At 48.2% G+C, this 10,000-nt stretch overlaps 2 protein-coding genes across 4 annotated transcripts in view; one reads left to right on the forward strand and one right to left on the reverse strand.

Annotated features, from left to right (window-relative positions):
- The window catches only part of LOC125957658 (uncharacterized), a 367,185-nt gene that overhangs the window by 97,421 nt on the left and 259,764 nt on the right, over positions 1 to 10,000 (forward strand). The window lies entirely within an intron of this gene.
- LOC125957637 (DE-cadherin) overlaps positions 6,872 to 10,000 on the reverse strand; it is a 13,328-nt gene continuing 10,199 nt past the window's right edge. For all 3 annotated transcript variants that reach the window (XM_049690483.1, XM_049690484.1, XM_049690482.1), the window contains exon 3: positions 6,872 to 10,000. This exon is cut by the window's right edge and continues 6,292 nt beyond it. The gene's annotated coding sequence lies outside the window, so the exon portion shown is untranslated.

Below are 10,000 nucleotides of genomic sequence, written 5' to 3' on the forward strand. Positions count from 1 at the left end.
GCCCAGGTTGCAGTTGAGGCCATGTTGAAGTTTTTTCTGTTGATTTAAAATTCACTCTCAAACCGAAATCATGCTTCTCGTCGCTTGGTATCATTCGTTCCTCCGCAGTGCAGCACATCACGGTACCGGGCAAGGCAAGGGTCGTGCTAGACATTCCGCCATCACGCACACCAACCTGGATCGCAACTTGAATATTTGCAATTTTTTAGGACATCAAAACCACCCCGCCACGATAAGCTGCTGCCGCACAAGTATGCGCACCTGGAGGGTAATGGAACAAATATGTTTGCGGCAGGGTTGGTACTCCAGCAAACAACTATTTCTGCTCGTTGTGGGCTCGTATACGAACCCCCCACCGAACAGAGACGAGTTTCACCTAAAGAAACACCGAAGCAACTGGAGAACGTTGCCCGATTGCCCACCGCCAACGGAAAACGGGCTCGATCGGTCTTGTCTCGATGCTTAACGGATTCTCGTGGTCGTTGATTTGAATCCACGCAAACCACAGGCAATCAGTAGTAGGCTGCGGTTCGTGATGGCGCATTTTGCGGTCTGCACGCAACAGGGACAATTTATAGTCAATGTTTAAATTGAGTGTAAATATTTACACACCCATTCCTCTTTCCCTCTCTTCAGAGGTTGAGAATGCTTTCCCTCGCTGCCGCTGTCTGGGACTAAAGCATACCGGGTTTTTGTTTACACAAAGCGCCGGGATCCGCGCGCAGGAAGGAGTGTGTAAGCATTGCCCCGCTTATGGTGCTTGTGGTGAAGCCAATTTTATGCTCAATATCTAGATAAAGAGAGACCCATCGGTTTGTTTGCTCTACAGATAACGTGTTTCGCTGGAACGGACCGAATTGGCAGCTGGCAGAGTAATACTGGCGTCCATAGTTGCAACCCCTGGCTTACTCTTATTCGCTGGTTCAGAACGGAGCGTGCCATTCGAGGGAGCTAAGGCAACCTTGGTATAAAGCAAACAGCTAGTAAGAAGTAAGCGGGCAGAACACATGGTGGTCAATTTGGACTTCTTCTCAACTCCGCCGAATTGAAGTACTCCCTCAAAAGTATGCATCTGTGATGCTCATGCCCTCTTCTTCTCTCCAGTGATCTGTATGACTCGTTAATACGTGTTGCGTGTGTTTGTGCGTACAGAAGACGCACCATTCTTCAATTGTGCTGACCTCAAAAACCTTTCACGCGTCGACAGATTCAATTTGAACTCCCTCCCGGCTCGGTTTTGCTACACGGTTACCGAAGCGACGACCGATGCTTCGTCTCCATCGCCGTTGCTAATGATGTACCGTCGTCGAGTGGAGGGGTCAGCAATGGACATCACACAATGCCACTACAGAGTAGATTAGGTTCCACGAGTTATGTTCGCGTGCGTGCCCGTGTATTACCACAACAAAATCGACTCACGTCCTTCTCGAGGTCATTTTGTTTTCGAAGATCTTCTTGCTACCGTTGGATCCCGGGACAAAGGCACTATCAAGCCCTGGGGCAAGGAATTTCGGGACAAAGATCGAAACGCACCGCTCGTACGTGGCATAAGTCGATGATGACGACGATGACGACGAAGACGACGACGGTTGATCGCGACGGTAGTGGGGACACAAAGCACCCCGAGAAACTCGTTTCATATCTCCCAGCAACGACTGGTCGCGATGGTGATCGCGCCTGTATTGGTGTGCTGCCCTTGAGGACGGTAGGTAACGATGATGGCGACGACGGCGCCAATTCCACCTCGCAAGAATGCATCTCGTCTCACTGGCTCGAGTGGAATGTTGCATATTGGTTCCCCACTTCACCATCTCCAGCCCACGTCTACCGTGGGCAACCGAGATCGCATTCGCACTAGTGGTGGTCGTAGTAGCCTTAAACAGACGAACGGGTTACAGGGCCATCGTGTGTAGGCCATCAAGAGGGTACCCGCTGCTATCTGCGAATGACCCAACGGAGAGGGCCACGGGATTGAATCATCACCTGGGCTAATCTACGTCCTACACGGTGTTGGTGAACCCTCGAAAAGATGCTGTGAATGACGATGACTCATGCACAGCACACACCCAAATAGGTACACATACGGTTAAGGCGGTGTTGGAGTGGAAATTCCTCGAACCGTCCTCTCGATCATTTGTTTGAACTTCGTCATGCCACCGGCAGCATCGCCCGCCATTCATTGACGGACACCGCCATAAAGACGCGTCATCGCTTCCAGCGAGGCCCACCGATACGCGATGGGTGATCGCGAGACCACGGAGCGAGATCCGATCGAAGGTGATGAAAGGGTCCCGCCACTTGGCCCCCCGAAAAGACCTCTAATGGTTTCACTTTTTAAAACGAACAAACCAATCACAATCGCTCAATGCCTGGCAGCTCACATCCGGTCATCGGGAGGAAACAGAAGATTTTGGAGAAGAGAGAAAAAATCTGATTAACGAAATACCGAACCGATCAAACGGGACCGATGGTCATGCCGACCGAAGACCGAGACATACAGACCAACAGACAGAAAAAAATGGTAACACATCAATCAACCAATCGAAATCGGTTACTGGGTGTGTTCGCGGTGTTGATGATTCCTATGAGGCCCGCGAGCGCGCGCGCAGTCTGGCGCATTCCGTGATCACTGCCAGCACACGTCAATCGAAGGAGTAATCGAAGTCAATAATTCACTCTCAAGCCAACGGGCCCCCCCTTTCATCAGGCTGATCCGATGCGGCCGCAATCGTGCAACTCGTCTTCCGCGTCTCGATCGCGCGATCGCTCAGCAGAGACCAACACAACCAAAACCACCCCTCCCAGGGCCCAGCCACGGCCCAGCGGAGATTCGATCTCGTTTCGGTCCACAATTGCTCGCAAACGCCCGGCACGCAATTGATCGTGAAGCATAATGTTCATGGCGGTGGCCGTTGTCGTTACTGCTGCTGCTGCTGCTGCTGCTACTGCAGTGGCCACAGTGTGGAGGCGAAAGTGTTCCAGATTTTGTCTCGCGTTTCGTGGTTGTACTTTGAAAATGGAAAACAAATGCTACCCTCGAATCGACCGGTGGTCCGGTGGTTCGGTTCGCCGTCCGGTTTGCCCGTCAGTTCGATGGTTTGCGGCTGAATCGACCGGAGACTGGTGGAGAGGATGAATAATGCTAATAATTTAGTGTTTCAAACGATACTTTGGCGTGAGTAGTGGCCACACGATTTACAGTTTCGCCGTAACAGAAAATGGAGCCGCACTGGAAACCGACACCGCGTGCACGCTGGAGCCAATACCAACAACTCGGTGTTGTAGTGCTCTTGACCAACCCAGCGAAGCATTATTGTTTTGGGTCACAGTTTGTGACAGAGGACAGAGGAGTGAACCGTAAAGGGCTCATTCCACGAAACACAGACGCCGTTATGAGCGAAGAAAACTGATACTGGCTCCCCCTTCCCCACGGAGACGGCCACGTTATGTGTCCACTGCAAATGTCCAGTCGAAGATCTGCGATTGGTTGGTCATTCGATATGCAAACGAATACGCGACGAGCGCAAACACAATTGATTACCTTCCAGTATTGTGTATCAATATCTGAGGAGAGTCAACCCTCTCACTACAGGAATGGCTAACGATTGGAGCACGTAGCAGTTCACCCAGAACGGAGGGTAGGAGCCCTTGACCGGTTCCATGTGTTTTGCTGGAGCGTAACAGCGAATCCGCCGGGGTAGCTGCTGTCTAGCACCGTTCTCGCACACGAAGGGGTCTCTCACTGATTGGCCTGACATCTTGGCCTTCATGTGTCACGTACGTACAGCAGCAACAGGAGCAGCACAGCATCTTCCATTAGTCACTTCCTGTGGCTATTGCTAAACAGAATAGACCTGATGATTCATAGTAGCAGAGGTTTTGTAGCCGCTCCTCTGTGAGTTCCGCAATCTGGCGGTGGCGTTGCGTTGTGCCATACTACAACGATCAATTGTTTTGCTTTCGCTCTCGGTACGGGTGTTCCGCTTTACTCGGGGAAGCTGTTATGCTCGGAAGGTCTCACCACACCCAACGCTATCTCGTGAAAGTAAGACTCAAAATTACGGGCCAAGTAAACGAATTCGGGCGAAAAGAAAACTCGGCGAGAGAGTAACCCTGCGAACGGCGATGCATATCGATATCGACGTACAACACGCTACACACCAACCCCACGGGTCTCACAAACGCACACAACATAGCAGGCGGGGGGTCATCTGTGGGACTGTCAGACGATGCTGAAAATTATGCTTTTCATTTTCCGCTTCAACCGAGGCTGTCTGGTGTGCGCCGCTGTTGCAATAGAATCGGTGTACCACGTGAACGAATGTGGAGTTTGTGCCACTTGAGATTTAGAGCAAACAAACAATGATTCCCAGACGCAACCAGATCCAGGGGTTACCGGAGCCAGAGTCAAGTGGCTGACTAGGCTAAAGACGCTAGTCGCGCCCATCTGGTTAGTGTTTGCTGGTGGTTTGTCTCTGGTTTGAGCAAGCTTTTCAAACCGATCGAATCTAGAACCTCGGTAATTACACTCGAAGGAACTTCTTATACCTTATGTTATTACAGGCTCCGGTGAAAGTTAATAGCCTGATGTTTCACGATGCGTGGAAACATTATATTATTACCCAAATGGGTTTGTAAAGCAATTTTATTCATTCCATCCAAGACGTAATTAAATTTTTCAAGATATTAGTTGCAATATTTAAGATGTTTTACTCCAATAGTTTATTTGATTATTTACTTATTCGGTGCTATACGAATAGCGGCGAGTGATCTTTTTCTGCTGAAGAAAAATCCCCCACTATTCGGAAACAATCGTCCATTTGCTCCAGTTCAATGTGTCTATTCTTTTGAAAGCATTATTGATGCCGTCGCTTCATGTTAATCTGCGGAAGGACGAAAATCATACTGCAGGTTGTGTCGTCGTATACGTTTTTGGAGACAGGCACATAGCACTGGTAAAGTTCATTTCAAAGAACATTATGGGCTTTAAAACCACCGTGTTTCCGCTGTAACCAACCTTTAGAATGTTACAGTTCTGCAAAGCGAAGCTCGATGAAGGTTGAAGAAAGTCTACACTAGAGAGCTACGCCATTGTGTACGAATTGGTTGAGGTAGTGTTTAAGTTTGCAAACATTGTGGAAGCAACATGGGACCAGTTCTTCTTGCCGTAACGAACAATAGCCCGACATAGCCCAAGTGTTTGCCAAACAAACATGTCACTGGCTTTTCTCCGTCACTCACTGCGTCCAGAGTTTCAGAAAGTAGCAGCATTGGAATTATCTCTTTTTACTTCAACTTTTGCAGCTCCAGCAACAGGCAGCCAAAGTTTTAGCAACATTGCAAATGCCTTCACCAACATGGCAAAAAGTAAAATGGCCACTGAAAACCGAGCAAAGCCGACAGTGTGTTTCGGGGTCAGCGACCAATGAACCTTTCCCGTTGCCCCATCCGCAGCTAATCGCACGAAAGCTACAGTAACCACCAACATGGACACACCATGTTCATCGAAATAACGACCCACCGTCTTGGCGCGGCCATAGAAATTATGCATTCGGTAGCACCCCCCTTCGGAGAGGCCTATCTTTTCCGAGAGAGTCCCTTCTCTTCTTCGGTACGATTTGACTTTTCTAGAGTCCAGTTTCTGGACCGGAGGCTTAGTTCAACCATCGAATTTCACAAACCAGTTAGCTAGTTCGCGTCCAGTTCGGTAGTGGACCGTGAGCGTGAAACGGTGCCGCATAAAGATCGAAACCGCATGCATCAATGCGCCGGATACGTCATAGTACAGTAGTGGTTACGAGCTGACCTGAAAAGAAGGGTCTCCCTGCAGCCATTGCGGCTACATAATGGGCCACACAGAATGCGAGCACGACCGGAGAGCGGCAAGCAAAGTTCGTGAACTATGAGCACGTCAGACCGGGCCAAGCTAGCTGCTAGGCTGCGAGAAGTCCAACGCCACCTTGGCCGCTAGCCGCTAGTCTATCTGCATATCGGATTGGTGTTCGTATCGTGTTGGTGCGCCCATACTAAACTGCAACTAGACACAGACACTGACTCGTGAGGTTCTTCTCTCTTTCTCGCTCCACCTAGGCCGCTCTGGACGTTTTTCTGTCGATGATTTATGGCTAGCGCTGACCGCAGGCCGTAGCTACGTGGCGGTGGGGGACGCCACTGACCGGCTCAATATGGTAAATGAAGGGGGGAGAAGCGTTTGTCATTGGGACACGGGTAGTGGTGATCATAATCTCTGCGGGTGAATTGAGGAAGGAAGGGTAGCGTTCGTCAGGGTCCCGGGTCCGGACGCCGGACGGACAACCAATTGAAAGAGTTTCAATTTAACCGAGAGCATGCCATGCACGCGATTGCGCCATGAATCATCTGTCGACATAAAACCGCAATACGCCGCGTGCCCTGTGCGATTCGTCGCGATTCCTACCGACGGCTAGTAGATAGCTGAGCCGGCTTCGCCTCGTTCGTGGATCGAATATCTTTCAACCTGTCGTGGTTGTATTCAGTACACGCAGATAATGATTACGCTAGCAACGACAAAGATCGGGATTGATCTCATCGATCACAAACGAAGGTCAACTTGCAAGGTACTAGCAGCCGTACTCGTTGGATGCCCTACCCTTGCAGCTCGCCTCGCATTACGAAACGACGGAAAGGCCTTTTCTTGAGGTTACATCTAGAGGGTAGTGTTAACGTTATCATTGGTTGGATGGTTGACTTGTTCTTCACGAAAGTTGAAAATCGCTAATAGAACACATCACAGCAGCCACTGAAAATTACCTAGCGCGATTCAACCATTGCAAGGGGTGCTGCTTTCCTGGACGTCTGGACACCCTTCCTTGGCGTCACGTCCCGGAAAACCGTAAATTATGCTTCATGTTTACTCTCACTCGCAGCAGAAAGAACACCGCTAAAGAGGGAAAACCCATCACTATTCCACGTCGGCGTGCTGGGTGAGAACTTGTGAGCTATACTTACCAGTCAACCACACAGCTTAGCAACGGTGCTGTGTAGCAAGAGGAGTGCCACGAGAATGCTGCAATTCTGCCGCTCATCTTTCTCTCCTATTTAAGGCCTTTCGCCTCATCCGTTCCATCGTCGGTTGCTGCCGTTCAGTGACCAGTGAGGCAGTGAGCATATAATGGTGAGCATTGTTTTAGAAAACAGTTTTTCCCCCACATTCACTCGGCAACAGTGAAGTCACGGTAATAACCTGCGGTTCACAGCGCACACCGAATGTGTGTATGTGTGCACCAACAGTTTCTTCTCTCGCCACACTGTTGCTGCCGGTTCGTCAATAGAGCATAATTCCTGCTTTCGACTATCTCCGACCACCGATCTAAACGCATCGCCTCGCATCCACGGGTTGCTCAGTTGCTTCACTCGCCGTTATATCCATCATCACCACGCTCGCTATGTTGCCGAGTGAAACGGAAGAAGCTGAAAAAGTACAGGCCACTGTACGAAATACGAAATCTAAGACCAAATCCAAAGCGAGCAAAGAGGAAGACGAGGAGGAGATATGTCGATGCATCATCACTAGCATTAAAAATGCTTTTCATTCACTGCTGTTGCTGGCAAACTCACACCGTCTATAGCGTCGAGGGGAACCAATTGCTACGCCGACAATCATACACCATCATCATCAACAGCAGCAAGCATTCTTACTACACTGCGCCAGTGTTGATGATTTGCTTTAGAAAATCTCCGTAGCCGTACGACCCTTTTTTGTAGATTCTGTAGAGGGGTAATCCCTTCTGCTTCAGCCGCGGCAGCACACACTTGAAGACGTCATCACACAACCCCCGACAGCAGCCTCTTCATGTCAGTGTCAATGGCACTCTAGCACACACCCCCACCAGCAGTCCGTAGATCGATTTCGGTTTCATTTTCAATCCAAGCAAACCAAGGTTCTCCCGTCACGTTTTCCCAGTCAAGTACCAGTTCAAAGAACCGTCAGAAGGTTTTTCCGTCGCTGCAATCCCATGCACTATGCGTGCTGCATATTTCGTGACATTTAGTCACGCCTTCGCCGCCAACATGCACGGGAGTTTGATCCATTGATGTCATCATTAGGGTTTCCTCATTCCCCAACCCAACAACTGAACTGTAATGATATTAACAAAGCCCAATCGACCGGATACACTCGTCAATAGTATGTTTTCTATGCGATGTTCTTTTATTGATCATATAGCGATCCCTGCGCGATCGCATTTTCTTATACATCCATCCAGTACTAACCCTGACTCACTTTCGTTCTCTTTCTCTCTCGTGTGTCTATCTACTACAGCCCAGGCTTCTTCTCATTTTAACGCGTTTAGTTTGAGATTTGTTTAAAACACTATTAACTAGGTAGTAGAATGGATGGGGATGCTGATTGTTTGCGGTTTTCATGACAAATTAAAAAGGAAAACACAAGAAACTAGCGAGCATTTTACACATTCCTGGTCCTTAGTTTCCTAATTCGGTCCCGAATGTACTCGCACATCTAATGTGTGTGCGTGTGTGTATATGTGTGTGTATGGTGGGAAATACGCTAAACTTCCGGAGCACAGCAACAGAGCATAAATACAGAAAGTTATACGAGACAAGACGAAAAATGTATGAAAGAGATCCTATTCAGCAGCGCATCATACCATCCATTACACACCACGCGCAACACAACATTCTTTCTGGCGGGTGTCTTGTTCTTTGTTTAAATTAAGAAGGAAACATTACAAAACTTACGCTTACTGGAAGAAAGGTTTTAGGAATGTGTGTATATGTGTTTGTGTTTGAGTGTGTTCATGTAAACTGTCTCTCACAATATTAAAACATGGTACTGCTTTAATTAGAACGGGAAGCCCACCATTAGCTCCACAGTACATCATACTTTTCCGTCCCTGCCCTTCTTAATGCTTAATCGATTAAAATTTCTTTTACTATACATCGTGAATCGTAAAGCCATGAGAAGAACCACGCCGCCAGACACTTGGTGAAGTTCTTTGTTAGGAATTATCCGCCTGGGGGTGGGCAACGCGTTCCGTTCTTTCGATCAAAAACACCATATCTTATATCACGATTCATTTAAGCGCAGCGGCCAGGATTTTCGCTTACGATTTATCTAGCTAATAAATACACAAAAATATATGCGCTTGCACGTGTACTCTCTTTTCGTACAAAATCCACCTGCCTGCGTATGCACCCCTTAGATGATCCTAGGACTGAATATGGTCGAGGCATTCGGAATAAGGCAACATGTTCTGTGGAGCATTCTTTCTTAGCTTGGTGTCACCATATACAAGGATTGACACTATGCCGCTGTTGCTTCTCACTTGTGACTTGATCGATTCATACTATTCCCTAGCGATTACAATAGCTTCTACGCAATCCTAACACATCCGTTCAGTTCCCTTAGCTGCCTTTACTTCCGTTAAAAAAAAACATGTAGTTTCATCAGCTGCCTTCTTATCAGATACCCCTCTTTTCTACCCTCGGAATACAGTAATCCTATACACCTGTTACGCAGCGGCCCCTCTGTCCGCTATAGTACGAATTACTACTACAGCCCCTTCCTCCGGTAATACCTATATAAAAACAGAAATAGAAATCTATTTCTTCATCCAACGGAGGCTCGGCACGGCTATGGCGCACTTGGCGCGCCATTCAGAGCCCGTTACACCCAAATGCTTGATTCGAACACCATCATATCGTCGTCCTTAAAATGCTGTACGTACTATTCTTCTACCGTTCATTCTATGCGCACTGTACACGATTGTTTCTTCCATTATCTTCGTACTCTCACACCGCTCCCCCTCATCTTTACAAAACTACTTTGGAGTGTGTGTTTCGGCAATGATGAGTTCTGTGGGGTTTGATTTCGAAAAGTCTTTCGTTTTATCATCTTTTTGATTTTCTCCTTAAACGTCTATATATCTTTCTTCTGCAAATTTGTACACTCCCCTCATATCATACTCGAACAAATACCAAAAAAGGTGAAAGAAAGGAAAAA

The sequence above is a fragment of the Anopheles darlingi genome, chromosome 3, assembly GCF_943734745.1.
Source record: "Anopheles darlingi chromosome 3, idAnoDarlMG_H_01, whole genome shotgun sequence".
Lineage (NCBI taxonomy): Eukaryota > Metazoa > Arthropoda > Insecta > Diptera > Culicidae > Anopheles > Anopheles darlingi.